Source organism: Somniosus microcephalus, chromosome 18, assembly GCF_052327205.1.
Source record: "Somniosus microcephalus isolate GS21.2 chromosome 18, FLI_Smic_1.0, whole genome shotgun sequence".
Taxonomy (NCBI): Eukaryota; Metazoa; Chordata; class Chondrichthyes; order Squaliformes; family Somniosidae; genus Somniosus; species Somniosus microcephalus.
Genome location: NC_141004.1, coordinates 21668677 through 21684977, shown reverse-complemented (window position 1 = coordinate 21684977; position 16301 = coordinate 21668677). Strand labels below are relative to the sequence as shown.

Genomic DNA, 16301 nt, shown 5'->3' with positions numbered 1-16301 from the left:
GGATAGGCTAGACGGGGAAAGGCTGTTCCCACTAGTTGATGGTACAAGGACTAGGGGACACAGATTTAAGGTTTTAGGCAAGAGATACAGGGGGGGATGTGAAGAAAAACTTTTTTATGCAGCAAGTGGTGAGGACCTGGAACTTACTGCCGATGGCAGTGGTGGAAGCAGAGACACTCAATGTTTTCAAGGGGAGACTGGATAGGCACTTGAGGGAGATAAACTTGCAGTGCTACGGGGATAGAGTAGGGGAATGGGACTGACTGGCTTGCTCTACAGAGAGCCAGCACGGACTTGATGGGTCAAATGGCCTCCTTCTGTGCTGTTATAACTCTTATGACTAGTTAATCATTGTGTTTTTTGTTGTTGCTGCAGATAGACATTGTATCTGTGGCACTTTAATTTACAATGGCTATTTTTGAGTCTTCTCATGCAGCCTGTGTAAAGTGCTAGGCTGGACTTGTAGACCAATAAAAACCTCAACAATGGAGACTCCAAATTTTGAAGCATAAAAAATACCATTCCAAATATAATTTTCTGAATTTTTGGGGAGTATCGATAGAAATCTTTTAAATAAAATGTAATTGTAATTTTTTTCTAATTTTACTGTTTAATAGGCACGCATGATGTTTTATTGCCTCTAGATTGACGTTTGCAGTGTCAGCTGTGGCTCAGTGCTGGCACTCTCTAGGTACGAGGGGCTAGGAGTGAGCAGGTGCTGTTGGGTGCTTGATTGCTGTAGGGAGTTGGAGTGAGTTTGTAAAAAGTTGGTGGTTTGTTTTCAGGTTTTCGGGTCTTTTTGGTTCTTAAACCGCAGCCAGATGGCTGCTGAGGGCCCCAGAGGGCCGGGCTCCTTGGAGGACAATGTTCCCAGGCTGAATTTAATCAGGGGAGAAAATGTTGGGGGAAGGGAGGAAAAAAAGGAGTGGAGCAGGCAGAGGACACAGCTGGTGAATGGAAGGACAAAAGAGCGCAGGAAGAGGTAGAAAATTATGGAGCAAAGAACAGGATGGAGATGGTGAAAAACACACCAAGTATGGTGAAAAATGACAAAGACAGCAGCAGGCAGCACAGGTGGAGGGCAGAGCCGAGCCCTAATACGGCTTTATGATGTTGATTGAGGGATTAATATTGGCCAGGACACTGAGGATAACTCTCCTGCACCTCTTCGAAATAGTGCCATGCGATCTTTTACGTCCACCTGAGAGAGCAGACGGGGCCTCGGTTTAAAGTCTCATCCGAAAGATGGAACCAACAACACAAATGCAAACTGTGGCACTTTGACTCTTGATCTGCATAAGGCCAGGGGCATGTGAAAGGCCAAGGGAGAGTGGAATTTAACCTCAGCGGGAGTAAATGATGCATTACGTACTGCAATATTCACTGATACAGTGAAATAAACACCAGATTCAGATTGAGATTAGATTTATTTGCCATATGTAACAAGTACAATGGAATGCTTGTTCCCCGTAGGGACGCGTCAGCTATACATACAGCGCCGTGTTCAGAGTCAATACAATGGCTTCCCGTGGCAGTGGGAGCACGATGTCCCTCAGCCGCTCCGTCCTCCTCTTCACCGCGGTCTCCTCCTCACTGTTGCCGGCTCCACGTGTGGTGGCCTGCTTCTCCCGCTCTGGCCACCATGCCCGGCTCCCCTCCTCCCATCCAGACTGCGAGTTACCCGAAATGGAGCTGCCGGCCGACGTGCTGCAGCGTGTCGTGAGTCTGCTGCTGTTGCTCATTGCGCTGTGCTCATCTGCCCGACTTGCCGAACACATCGTCGGGATGTGAATGCTCCAATGTGGCCTCCTCTTCACCGTCGCCGGCTCCACGCTCCGGGGCCTACTTCTCTCTCTTCACGGGTCGGCCTCTGACCGCCATGCTCGGCTCCCCTCCTCCCAGTCGGAATTCCTTCCCGCTGAGGAGCTGCCGGCCGATGTGCTCCAGCGGGTCGGCTTGGCTGCTGTTGCTGCTGCTCATCGCGTTGCGCTGCCTCTGCCCGACTCGCCGAGCACCTCGCTCCGGTTGCGGGAGCGAGCGGTGAGAGCTGGCCGACCGAACAGGGAGAGCGATCTCAGCACCGGCCCGTCAGGGGTTCAACCACTAAATGACACTGGTTTCATTCTTAGGAGCAACCAATTTTGTTTAATATGAGGGGACAGTGGAAGCTTGTAATGTGTGGAACCTGTGCAATGTAGGAGGTACTGGATGCATTGTGCAATTGCGTTGAACTCGTGCAACAAGTGTATCCAACTGCTTGTGTTGAAGCTCAACGTTTCTGAGCTTGAGGAGCTGCAGGCAATACTTCATCGAATTTGGCAAACTAAAGGGTTCCTGGAATACACATTCTTGGTGGTGGTCAGCCATGTCGAAATTTGGTGACACAAAAGGAAGGGGTTTGGCAAACAGCACAGAGGTCTGTGAAAGACTTCAAGAAGACATAGACAGGTTAGTGGAACAGGCAGACAGGTGTCAGATGTGGCTAAGTGTGAGATGATGCACTTTGGCAGAAAAACCATGGACGGGGATATGCACTCAATGGAAAGACACCAAAAGGTGTGGATGAACAGAAAGACCGTGGGACTCAAATGCATAATTCCCTCAAAGTGCAGGTTTAGGTAGTTAAACCCATAAAACAGGCCAACAGAATTTAGGGTTTTATAAATAAGAGTACAGAATTAGTCATGAATTCATATAAAATATTTGTTAGGCTCCAGTTAGAGTACTGTGTGGAGTTTCGAGCACCCAACTACAGACAACATAAAAGCCATAAAGAGCGTACAGTGTAGATTCACCCAGATGGTGCCAGAGAGGGGAGCTATAGTTATGAGGAGAGACTTGAGATACCGGGCTAATTTAGACTAGAGCAGAGATGGCGAAGAAGAGATTTAATAGGGGAGTGAGTGACAAGGGGGTCATCAATTTAAAATCATCTCTGAGGGAATGAGTAGAGAGGTTTGGCGAACTTTCTTTACGCAGTGGGTTGTTGGAGCTTGGAGTGCTTTACCACAGAGAATGGTTGAGGCAGACACCATTTCAACTTTGAAGAGAAAAGTGGATAAATATTTGAAACAGAGGATTATACAGGGCAATGGCGAGAGAGTGGGGCAGTGTGATTAGTTTTGGATTACTGGACCAAAGAGCTGATACAGACACAATGTGCTGAATGGCCTCCTCCAGTGCTGTAAACATTTATGGTTTTATTGTTTTATGCATAGCTGCATAACTATATAAGTAAAACATTTTAAATATGTGGAGTTTTATTAAATAATTGTAAACAAAAGTTAATTTAACCTTTTAGGAATAATGATTTGTGAGGTGCCAGCCATGGTTCAGTGGGTAGTACCCTCGTCTGAATCAGAAGGTTGTGGGTTCAAGTCCCCACTCCAGAGACTTGAAACCAAAAATCTAGGCTGACACTCCAGTGCAGTACTGAGGGAGTGCTGCACTGTCAGTGGTGCTGCCTTTTGGAAGAAATGTTAAATTTGAGGCCCCGTCTGCCCTCTCAGGTGAACGTAAAAGATCCCAAGGCACTATTTGAAGAAGAGCAGTGTTCTGGCCAATATTTATCCCTCAACTAACATCACTAAAACAGATTATCTGGTCATATATTTCATTGCCGTTTGTGGGAGCTTGCTGTGCACAAATTGGCTGCAGCTTTCCCTACATTACAACAGTGACGATACTTCATGAAGTACTTCATTGGCTGTAAAGCGCTTTGGGATGTCCTGAGGTTGTGAATGGCGCTATATAAATGCAAGTTTTTCTTTTTGTGAACAATATAAATACATGCAGTTACTTACTGAGTGGAATAGCTCAGTTTCCCTCCTAATTATAATATTAAAACATATTTTACTGCAACAATCCAATTATTATCAGAATGGTTCGTTGTTGGCTTGTTTTCAGATGCGAGTCTCCTGACCATGAAAGGTTGACGAAGGTTGAAGTATTTTAAGGTTACTTTGTTTGTATTAAAAAAAGAATGGAACAATATAGTTTGAGATAAAATGACCTTCATTAGTGAAGTTGAAAAACAAATCGCCTGTTTATTCGCCAGTATAAAGGCACTCAGACTGCTCCAATCTCCAGCACAATTCAAGGAATTGTGTGGACCTCTGTTGGCACCAGCATTCCGGGACACCACACCAAGGAACAGAATGAAGTGGTTAATCTTTGCCCTGGTCTGTATCCAGCTCTCTGAGTGTTTCTACAAGTAATTCATTAAACAATTGAATAACTTTGTACCACTTGAAATTTTCACCAGATTATATGCTAGTAGGTGAATATTCTGTTAATAGGGATGCTTGTTTAAAGGGAAAAGAGGCGCTAGTTAATTCTGCCTGATAGCTGAGCTTCATTTGCAGTCACACGTATGGATGGACAAAAAGGTTGATTATTGCCATACTTGCCAAAATGAATGACAATGTAGAACTAGAGGATGCGAGTATAAAATTAACAAGTTTAAGGCAAGAAGGAAATTATTTCCCACAGTTACTTAGATCAGTTTGGATGAAGAAGGCTCCTCGTCCGATTTGATCTCACCTGTCCAGAATACCAACCCTGTCATCTGCCCATTACAGCTTGAAGATCCGCCTAAGCACACAGGCAGGTCCTTAATTTAATGTCTCGTCCAAAAAAGGCACCTCTGAGAAATGCAGCACTCCCTCAGCACTGTACTAAAGTGTTGGCTCATGATCCCACAGCCTTCTGATTGACTCATCAGAGTGCTACCAAGTAAGCCAGGCTGTGTCACTTAAATAATTCAAACAAAAGAGTTGGATGAGCATCTAATTAAGAGGGAGACTGAAGGCTGTAGGGATAACTTTGGGGAGAGATGAGCAATAATTAATGGAACACCATGGTTCCTGTACTACTGGGACTAAGGCATTGCCATCGGTGCCAAGGAACCCTTTTGGGCTGGATCGTGGTACACTGTGGGGAGGGACAGAAACTCTGGGATAAATTTTGCAAACTTCCTTCCAAGAGATTAAATGTGTAGAGTCCATCACAAGGTTTGGCAAAAGGTCATTATTCACAGATTTTTTGGGGGGATCAGCACAAGCTTGTATAAAGTCTGCAGGAATGCGCTTTGATTCTAAACAAGTCACTATGCATAAAATCCGGAAATAAATCAAGATTAATAGTTTGAGAAAAATCCTCATTTCCCCACTCAGTTCTCATGGGGACCTGAACTGTTTTGATTTGAACCCTTGTTGAATCTTGGAATGACAGTGCGGTTCATGATTTCCATTTTTAAACAAAGCTTGCTCCACTCACAATTATTTGATCGCTGATGATGGGTTTTTATCATCTCAGAGTGCCTTTGCACAGATGCAAATCTGTGCGCGAGATCCTGAAGGAGCGCGGGGAGCTGAAACAGTTCTTAGAAACTCACAGGTGTGATCCCGCCTTGAAGTACCGCCATCTCTTCCCCGGATACCAGTCGGAGGATGCAAATGAGCCGCTCCTGAATTACATAGATGTAAGTAAAAAGGGAAACCAACTCAAAAGTGGAGAGAGGAATGTAGTCAAGTGAGGCCGGGTTAACGGGCTGCTGCTTTGGGTTTGAGTTTCCAGTTCACATATCAGCAGGTACAATGAGCAGACAGGCTGGTGATTATAAACTCTGCCAGCACTTTCATTTCTCAGTTCACTATTGGGTTTTCAGAGTAATTCCTTCTGTAGCTGCCGACTTACTAAGGAGAAGAGCATGGGAATGCCCCAACGCAACAAGCTAATAACCGTTCCCTCTGCAATACCTTGGTCCACTCCTCAATCACCCCCAACACCCCCTCCCGTTCCCACGCCACCATCCCGTCCAAGCGTAGGAGATACAACACCTGCCCTTTTACCTCCGCCCTTCCCATCGTCCAGGGCCCCAAACACTCCTTCCAGGTGAAACAGCGATTGACTTGTATTTCTTTCAATTTAGTATACTGTATTCGCTGCTCACGATGCAGTCTCCTCTACATTGGGGAGACCAAACGCAGATTGGGTGACCACATTGTGGAACACCTCCGTTCAGTCTGCAAAAGTGACCCCGAGCTTGTGGTGGGCTGTCACTTTAATTTCTGCTCCACTCCCACCTCTCTGTCCTGAGCCTCGTACACTGTTCCAATGAAGCTCGAGGACAAGCACCTCATCTTTCGATTAGGAACTTTACAGCCTTCTCGAGTCAACATTGAGTTCAACAATTTCAGACCATAACCTCTGCCCCCATTTTTTTCGGACGGCAGCTTTTGCTGATGATTTTGATATTCCCATTTACACCTCCTCTAGACACATCTTTTGTTTCTTTACTTGTCCCATTGCCATCTCCTTTTGCCGTGCACCGTCATCCCTTTTGTCATTTAATCTCTCCTGCCTTCCACCCTATCACAGACCTTCCCTTTTGTTCTTTCCGCCACTCCCCCCTTTTCTTGCCTCTGCACTTGCTTAAAACCGGTTCCATCTCTAACTATTTCCAGTTCTGACGAAAGGTCAGACCTGAAACATTAACTCTGTTTCTCTCTCCACAGATGCTGCCTGACTTGCTGAGCATTTCCAGCATTTTCTGTTTTTATTTAAGCCAATCATTGAACCTTTCCTCAAGCATTCATTTCCAGATTTATTCTCCTTTTAAACACTAGCGGACCTGGAGCTCGCTGCCGATGGAAGTGGTGGAAGCAGAGACACTCGAGGAAAAGTTCGGTTGCTTTCCGCCTCCCGTTAGCGCCCTAAGAGGGCGCAAAGTAACTAGCGCCTGGGCGCGGCGATGTTTGCGCCGCTCGTGAAATTGCCCATACATTTTGCGGCAGCGCTAAACACCACCGCCACAATCTCCCGCAGATCGTGACGTCAGTCGAGCGTGCAACGCCCCGGAACGGATATTGAGTGGCGCCCCCTGCCTTTCCGCCTGCCGCTAGCAATGACAGGTTGAGGGGAGCGTTTTGCAGTCGGGAAGGGACTGGGGGAGCGCTATTTAAAGGCGACCGCTTCCTGCCTTTTTTTTGCCATCGGGAACATCCTTCCTGCATCTAGTCTGTCTAGTCCTGTTAGAATTTTATAAGTTTCAATGAGATCCCCTCTCATTCTTCTAAACTCCAGCGAGTATAAGCCCAATCGACCCAATCTCTCCTCATACGTCATTCCTGCCATCCCAGGCATCAGTCTGGTGAATTTTCGCTGCACTCTCTCCATGGCAAGAACATCCTTCTTCAGATAAGGCGACCAAAACTGCACACAATATGCAAGGTGTGGTCTCACCAAGGCCCTGTACAACTGCAGCAAGACATCCTTGCTCCTGTACTTGAATCCTCTCGCTATGAATGCCAACATACCATTTGCCTTCTTAACCGCCTGCTGCACCTGCATGCTTACTTTCAGCGACTGGTGCACAAGGACACCCAAGTCTCATTGCACTTCCCCTTCTCCCAATCTATTGTTGTTCAGATAATAATCTGCCTTCCTGTTTTTGCCACCAAAGTGGATAACCTCGCATTTATCCACATTATACTGCATCTGCCATGCATCTGCCCAATCACCCAACCTGTCCAAATCATACTGGAGTTTCTCTGCATCCTCCTCACAGCACACATGCCCACCCAGCTTTGTGTCGTCTGCAAACTTGGAGATATTACATATAGTTCCCTCATCTAGATCATTAATATGTATTGTGAATAGCTGGAGTCCTAGCACCGATCCCTGCGGTACCCCACTAGTCACTGCCTGCCACTTGGAAAAAGACCCGTTTATTCCAACTCTTTGCTTCCTGTCTGCCAACCAGTTCTCTATCCAAGTCAGTACCTTACCCCCAATCCCATGTGCTTTAACTTTGCACGCTAATCTCTTATGCGGGACCTTATCGAAAGCCTTCTGAAAGTCCAAATACACCACATCCACTAATTCTCCCTTATCTATTCTACCAGTTACAACCTCAAAAAATTCCAGTAGATTAGTCAAGCATGATTTAGCTTTTGTAAATCCATGTTGACTTTGTCCGATCCTGTCACTGTTTTCCAAGTGCTCTGCTATTACATCTTTTATAATGGACTCTAGCATTTTCCCCACTACCGATGTCAGGCTTACCGGTCTATAATTCCCAGTTTTCTCTCTACCACCTTTTTTAAATAGTGGGGTTACATTAGCTACCCTTCAATCCATGGGAACTGTTCCAGAGCCTATAGAATTTTGGAAGCTGACCAGCAATGCATCTATTATTTCTAGGGCCACTTCCTTAAGTACCCTAGGATGTAGATTATCAGGCCCTGGGGATTTATCGGCCTTCAATCCCGTCAATTTCCCTAACACCATTTCCCTACAAATACTGATTTCATTCAGTTCCTCCCTCTCATTAGACCCTATGTTTCCCGACATCTCTGGGAGGTTATTTGTGTCCTCCTTTGTGAAGACAGAACCAAAGTATGTATTTTATTGGTTAGCCATTTCTTTGTTCTGATTTGCCTGATTTAGCGCTCCAATCACTTCCAAGGGCGATAGAAGCCAAGTTTGCAGTCGGAGGCGATAATTAGCGGCAGGCGTTAAACTTTGTGCCCGGCCGATAATCGCGCCCCAAACGGGGCGATACCGGATTTCTCCCGCTCAATGTTTTCAAGGGGAGACTGGATAGGCACTTGAGGGAAATAAACTTGCAGGGCTACGGGGATAGAACGGGGGAATGGGACTGACTGGATTGCTCTGCAGAGAGCCGGCATGGACTTGATGGGCCGAATGGCCTCCTTCTGTGCTGTTATGATTCTATGAGTCTTCTACTTTTAATGAATCATCGTTAAAATAAATTGAAATTGTGACATTTTGGGCTCCTCTACTGATAGGAACATAGGAACAGGAGGAGGCCGTTCAGCCCCTCGAGCCTGTTCCGCCATTCAATGAGATTATTGCTGATCTGCGACCTAACTCCATATACCCAACTTTGCCCCATATCATTTAATACCTGTGGTTAACAAAATGATATCAATCTCCGATTTAAAATTAACAATTGATCTAGCATCAATTGCCGTTTGCGGAAGAGATTTCCAAACTTCTACCACCCTTTGTGTGAAGAAATGTTTCCTAATTTCACTCCTGAATGGTCTGGCTCTCATTTTTAGACTATGTCCCCTAGTCCTAGAATCCCCAACCAGCGGAAATAGTTTCTCTCTACCTACCCTATCTGTTTCGCTTAATGGCCCAGAAATTCGGGTCGGGGACTTCTCGCGGGTGCAAACCCCCGACCTGCACTTACCTACCGCGCCAGCCGTTGAGCTGTGGGCCCTCGTGGGATTCTGATCCTGGGCCTCCTCCAACTGCCGGCACGCAGTGCTTGCGTATCCCAGGGGCGCAGTTAGTTCGATGCGTCCCCTGGGATCACGTGGGCCATGGAGAGCCAATGGTAGCAGTGAAATACCCATTCATAAGTTTGACAGGTCAAACCTATAAATACTATAAGCCCCAAAACATCACTAAATCTTCAAATAAATTTTTAAAAATCACATTTTTAAAATAAACTATACATTACATGAAATAACTATTTTAAACAATAATTTAAATTAAAAATTTTTTTTAAATTTTCTAACGGGGCTAAAAATAAACTTACCTTTCTTTAAAGTATTTAAAAATAATAAACCTGTGGAAAAAATGTTTTAATTTTTATTAATTCACCACTTACCTTGTTAAAAGCAGGCCTTGCGACTGCTTTTTACATGTCTAACTTCTGGAGACTTACCTTCCCGGGAAAACCTGCAAAAAAAACGTAAGTTCGATGTGCACGCGCTGCCCCTCCTGCGCACGCGTTCCACTGCTTAACCCCTTCTTTCAGGGGAACGGAAGTGCCGGTTTCCCGCGCATGCGCAGTGCAGGCACAAAACCGGCACTTCCATTGGGTTTACGGGTGAGTACCCCAAGTGTACTCACCCGTGGAGACCCGAATTTCTGGGCCATTATCTTGAAAACTTCGATCAGATCACCCCTTAATCTTCTAAATTCTAGGGAATACAACCCTAATTTGTGTAATCGCTCCTCGTAACTTAACCCTTGGAGCCTGGGTATCATTCTGGTAAACCTACGCTGCACTCTCTCCAAGAGCAATATATCCTTCCTAAGGTGTGGTGCCCAGAACTGCTCACAGTGCTCCAGGTGTGGTCTAACCAGGGCTTTGTATAGCTGCAGCATAACTTCTACCCCCTTGTATTCTAGTCCTCTTGATATAAAGGCCAGCATTCCATTAGCCTTTTTGATTAATGACAAAGTTACCCAGTGTAAAAATGATCAATTCTAATTTCCGTTTTCAAACTTGCACCAGGACTCCTACTATGGATCCATTACTGTTGGTACCCCACCCCAGAGTTTCACAGTTCTGTTCGACACTGGTTCATCCAACCTTTGGCTCCCATCCATCTACTGTAACAGCCCAACATGTAGTAAGTATAACTCACGCAAGTGATTGTTTCCCCAGTTTATTTTGTCATTGTATGGTCAACTAACTCACCACAGCCTTTAAGGAAAAGATCATGATTTATTCCTCTCTTTTCAGTGAATCATGCCAGATAAAATACAACTGAATCCTCAACATTCACCACAAAAAGACAAAGCTTCAGCGTAGCTTACGGCTCTGGTAGTTTGAGTGGCTATTTTGGATACGATACAGTGAATGTAAGTATTATATGGTAATGACCAAAAAGGTACCAGTCATTGACCTTGCATTTATATAATGCCTTCTGTGGCCGCAGGACCTCCCAATGCACTTTACAGCCAATGAAGTATTTTTGAAATATAGTCACAGTTTTAATGTAGGAGACGTGGCAACCAATTTGGGCTCAGCAAGGTCCCATAAACAGCAATGAGATAATGACCAGGTAATCTGTTTTTAATGATGTTAGTTGAGGGATAAATATTGGCCCTGCTCTTCTTCGAAATAGTGCCATGGGATAGGTTTATGTCCACCTGAGAGGGCAGGTGGGGCCTCAGCTTTAATGCCTCATCTGAAAGACGGCACCTCCGACAGTGCAGCACTCCCTCAGTACTGCACAAAAGTGTCAGCCTAGAATTTGTGCTCAAATCCCTGGAGTAAGACTTGAACCCACAACATTCTGACTCAGAGGTGAGAATGCTACCAACTGAGTCACAGCTAAAGGCTTTCCACGCCTCATTGATTGGCAGGGCGGGACCTCCACAATCCTACAGGTGCCCTGCTGATTCCAGCTGTACTTCTAACCGAATGGCCTACTCCTGCTCCTGTAACCCCAGGGTCGTTTACATGCAGAAGGTGGGGTTATACCAGGGTATATGAGGTTTGCCAGGGGGTTATACCACAATGGGGGCAGAGACGTACTGGGCCAGGCCTACCGTGAAATGACTATTTCTCCAATTTTTTTGATCATCGAATGATCAAATACCTTTCTCCAGCCTTTGAAGAAACAGATAATAAGTAATTCCTCGCTTTTCAATTTGGGCCCTCGGGCCGTCTCTGCTGATTTCTGAATGCTGGACCCCAGGCACCTGTGCCCAGCGTTCAAAGAGCACAAACCCATGGGTATTTAACATGTGCCGGCCCACATGTGGACGGGCACACTTTCCCTCGACCAGATCCCCAGCGGGAATTGGCAGGGAGTCAGGGACACAGCGGAAGGCGTCCCCAAGTTGCTTTCTGCTTCACACCCAGCCTGGATCTGCCAAAGTATTGGTGGGTGTGAGACAGAAAGCCTCAGCCATTGCAGATTGGTTCCTAGATATTAACTGCGCACTGTTTCTTACAATGATGATATGACAGTCATTTTCTCGTGTTTGGGTTAGTCAACACACGCCAGCGATGCACGGTATTACTGACCTGCATGGCTGGCCATTGCCTGACCAAAACTGTAAAAAGTCCACATAAAACTGAAGCAGGATACAGTCTACTCCTGGCAGTTCAGTCATTTATTAACGGGAACATTAGCATTATGTTACTGGACTAGTAATCCAAATGCCTGTACTGATGATCCAGAGACATGAGTTCTAAATCCCACCATGGCAGCTGGGCAATTTAAATTCAGTTAAATAAATCTGGAATAAAAAGCTAATATCAGTAATGGTGACCATGAAACTATCGGATTGTTGTAAAAACCCATCTGGTTCACTAATGCCCTTTAGGGAAGGAAATCTGCCGTCCTTACCTGGTCTGGCCTGTATGTGACTTTCAGACCCACAGCAATGTGGCTGACTCTTAACTGCCCTCTGCAATGGCCCAGCAAGCCACTCAGTTGTCAAAAAGGCAGCTGACCACCACCTTCTCGAGGGCAATTAGGGATGGGCAATAAATGCTCGCCTTACGAGCAATGCCCACATCATGTGAATGAATGAAAAAAAAGTTTAATAATTGATCCATGAATTTTAATTAAGCCATGGAAATAACACGGCAAAGTGATTATTAATAAAAATCAGATTATCAGATAATTTTAATTCAGCGATTTCGAATGAGAGGAGTAGCCTACATATTATCAACAATTGCAGGTACCAGGGAGTGACTTTAAGGCCAGAATCTCATCTCGTGCTGCTTGCATGTTTCTTCAAAAGTTTATGATGTCATCAGTTGAACTGATCGCTACCTTTATAATAACTCATTTGTAATATTCATTAATCTCTATATATTGTTGCAGTAAACTCAAAGTGTAATGTTAGCGTACTTGATTTCCAAAAGGCACGAGCTCAAGTGAAACCTGTACTAAGAACACTTTGTTTCTGTCGCCAGCCTTGTGAGCAATTACAATGTCATTTGTGGGGCTCAGATTGAGGCCTGAGATTCCCCACACGCTCCATCTTCCCAAACAAAACCAGAGAGGAGCTTGAAGGAAGGTGAGGCACTGCCCTAAAAAAGGGCAAACAGCGACATAGAACTGCCTCCTCTGTCTTGCTCCAGTTGGTGGGTTGTAGAGTAGCGTTACTATGGCACAGGAGGGGTTTGGTGGCAGCTCCCTCAGTCTGAGGTGGGATTGTGCCCAGTCTGGTATTTGAACAAAATGACCTAAAGGAATAGAAGCCTTCTGCTGATTTTGAAAGAATCTGTATTTGGAGCACAGTTGTTGGGTTAGGATTAATCAATCAATGGCCAAGGCATTGGAATCGTCTGTCAGCTCAATGTTGTCTTGTTTCTAAACTTAGTGTAATATTTTCTGGTTCTCTTTTTGTCTCCCCACCCAAGGTTGCAGGCATATCTATTCCAAAGCAGGAGTTTGGCCTCAGTGAGAGTGAACCTGGGTCGGCCTTTTATTATTCAAAGTTTGACGGAATCCTCGGTCTTGCATACCCATCACTTTCAGCAGGGGGCGCCACAACAGTGTTTGATAGCATGATGAGCGACAATCTGGTGTCAGAGCATCTGTTTTCTATATATCTGGGCAGGTAAGAGTATGGGATCATACTGAAATATTGAAATGAGCCAAAGGGCTGCCAGTATTTAACTGATGGGATTTGTTCAAAGCAAGAGCGAGAAGTTTCTTATGAAACCATGGGAATCCCAGAGTCTGGTGCTCAAATAGGTGATTAAATAAAGACTTTCATGTCCTCAGGATATTCCGAAGCACTTTAATAGCAAATTAACTACTTATGAAGTGTAGTCACTGTTGCAATACAGGAAACACAGCGGCCAATTTGTGCACAGCAAAGCCCCACAATCAGCAATGTGAGAATGACCAGATAATCTGTTTTTTTAATGATGTTGATTGAGGGATAAATATTGGTCATGCCGCCAGCAGAACTCCCGAGCTCTTCTTCGAAATAGTGCCATGGGATCATTTATGCCCACCTGAGAGAGCTGACGGCAGCCTCGGTTTAACATCTCACCTGAAAGACGGCACCTCCAACAGTGCAGCGCTCCCTCAGTATTGCACTGGAGTAACAGCCGAGATTTTGTGCATCATTTTCTGGAGTGGGACTTGAACCCCCAGCCTTCTGACTCAGTGGTGAGAGTGCTACCCAACTGAGCCACAGCGGAAGCTGAACCAAGTGTTGAAAGCTGGACATCACTGCAGTACATTTTTGTACAAGACCAGTATATAATCAGCAGTTACTGAGATATAGGGGTCAATTTTCTGGCAGCCGTCGGGCGGCTTTCCAGGCGGCTGGGGGCCGAAAATCGCAGAAAAAGTAGGTCGGGGTCCCCCCCCCCCCCCCCCGCTTGATTCTCCGCCCCGTCCGACTTTCGGACCGCCGTTTCTGCGCAACCCGCTTCAGTCCCGGCCGCCGCTGGCGGGACTGGTCGTCAGGACACTAATCACCAATGATCACCTTGTTGAGGAAGATTTTCTGGGGCTGTTGCGAAATTGGGGCTTTTCCCACCTGAAACACACCCGCGGGGAACCCCGCTGATGAGACCTGGCGTGAAGCTTGCCGGCTTGCAGCTGCAGGTCAATCGGAGAAGCTGCGATTTAAAGGGACAGCACTTGTATGTTGAAGGACCTTGTTGTTGCAGGCTTGGGGCTACTTCTTCAAGGCTTAGGCACAGCTGTGGAAGGTTGGAGCCTCACACACTTCTCCAATGCGATCTCCTGGGAAGCCCCTCTCGCCACCCTCACTCAGCGCTTCCTCAGCGGAGGCATCTACGAGAAGCATGGGATGCCTTTTTTTCCTTCCCTTCTTGCCATTAGAGGATCTCCAGCAGCAGAGGCGGCAGCAGCAGAACTAGGAACAGCAGGATGAGCACCAGGAGCACCAGGCTGCTGCTCACTCACCTGAAGCTGCACAGGCCAGAAGGGGCCAGCGCTTGGAAGTGGCTTGAGAGCACCTTGCTGCGCTTTAGGGGGCCATGGGGACCCGTTTCTGCACTGGCAGTCCTACTCAGAAGGACTTCCATGAAGATCTGGTTTCTCTGTTCAATAGATGGCCAACGCTCCTCAAGAGATGTCATTCTCTTATGAGCACTCACCATGTTTTCCGTACCCTGGCGAGTTATCTCCTCCATGGAGGTTGCCAACCTTTCCATGGTGATGCGTTCATTCGCCAATGACTCCACAAAGGCTCTGCTCATGGTCGCTATGGACTCCTCCATTCACTCCACACTCACAGCGACCCTGGAGACAAAACCTGCCAGAGACTCCTGCATCTGTGCATGGAGATCCATCACCTCTTCTCTTGAGGATGGACCCAGAGGCAGAGGGTCGACATGCAGCGCAGCTGAGCTGAGCTGGCAGAGTCCTGCGCCCTCCGACGAGGACTCTCCACTGCTGTCCCTGTCTCCAGAATCTGCTGGGGCTCACTTGTGAGCTGTGAAACACCAGGTGACAACACTACTCTATGTCCCGAAGGTCCCCCCGAGGTGTGAGTGTCTGCGCTGGTGCTGGGTGCGCTTACTTCTGCTGACGCTGCACCCTCAGAGGTTGGAACTTCCTCTGAGGAGTCTTGCTGCACAGCCTCTTCCTCCTCCACAGTGAGGACGGGGGCTCTGGATGGTACTGTTGGGGAGTAAAGGAAGGAGTTAGAGATGTAAAGCCAAGGTTCTTCTGGTGACTCCCAGCGAGTTGGCATCTGCTGACACCAGCATCCATGCAGCATTGGTCTCAGTGGGAGGCCTCTTCCTCCCTGACCTAGGGAAGAGGACCTCCCTGTGGGCCCTAACCAAATCCTATAATGCCTGCAGTGAAGCCTCGTCGAATTTGGAGGCAGCTCAGGGTCTGGCACTGGCCACAGCTGCTGCAGGCTCCTCTGCCATCCTGTATGGTTTGTTTGGAAGCCTTCAGAGGATGCAGTGCTTGCTATGGACCTTGAAAGCACCACATCATACTGTGGGGATTTCTGACTCGAATTGGGCAATTAGCAAGGCTTCCCACATGCTGGGAATTAATTGGCCACTTGAGGGAAAATTGTGTGGAGCTGGCTGACACTTTTTTATGTGTGTCAGAAACCCCACATTCGGGGAAACCCGACCATTTCCTACACAAGCCGAAAATCTACCCCATAGTTCATGTTTGTATGGAGCAGTGTCATGTGCGAGTAATATGAGCCTATACTATAATTCAAAATAATGATGAACCTTTTATAGTTAAATACTATTGGTCATAGATTGCTTGATGCTAACTGTGATGCAGAACCTAAGGCAGTATATTTTGCCTAAACCAGTTACGGGAATATCCCAGTAGGTGGAGGAGTTAGTGGGACTCATGTTTCTGTCAGTAACTTGAAGCTAGATGAGGCCAAATTATGTCTAATTACTGAAGGACTAATTGAAACATTAGTAAAGCTGAATATATTTCTTCATTCCAGGGATCCAAATAGTCAAGACGGTGGTGAAGTGACATTTGGAGGAATTGACAATAGGCTGTATACTGGTGAAATTACCTGGGTCCCTGTTCTTC

At 46.4% G+C, this 16301-nt stretch overlaps 1 long non-coding RNA gene and 1 pseudogene across 2 annotated transcripts in view; one reads left to right on the top strand and one right to left on the bottom strand.

The window, feature by feature from the left end:
* The window catches only part of LOC147105112 (uncharacterized), an 81782-nt gene that overhangs the window by 53053 nt on the left and 12428 nt on the right, over window positions 1-16301 (bottom strand). The window lies entirely within an intron of this gene.
* The window catches only part of LOC147105109 (pepsin A-like), an 84514-nt pseudogene continuing 72046 nt past the window's right edge, over window positions 3834-16301 (top strand). The window contains exons 1-5 of the transcript XR_015081680.1: window positions 3834-4213; window positions 5317-5482; window positions 10280-10397; window positions 10511-10629; window positions 13154-13353. The product of XR_015081680.1 is annotated as a pepsin A-like (transcript). The remainder of the gene's footprint in view (window positions 4214-5316; window positions 5483-10279; window positions 10398-10510; window positions 10630-13153; window positions 13354-16301) is intronic.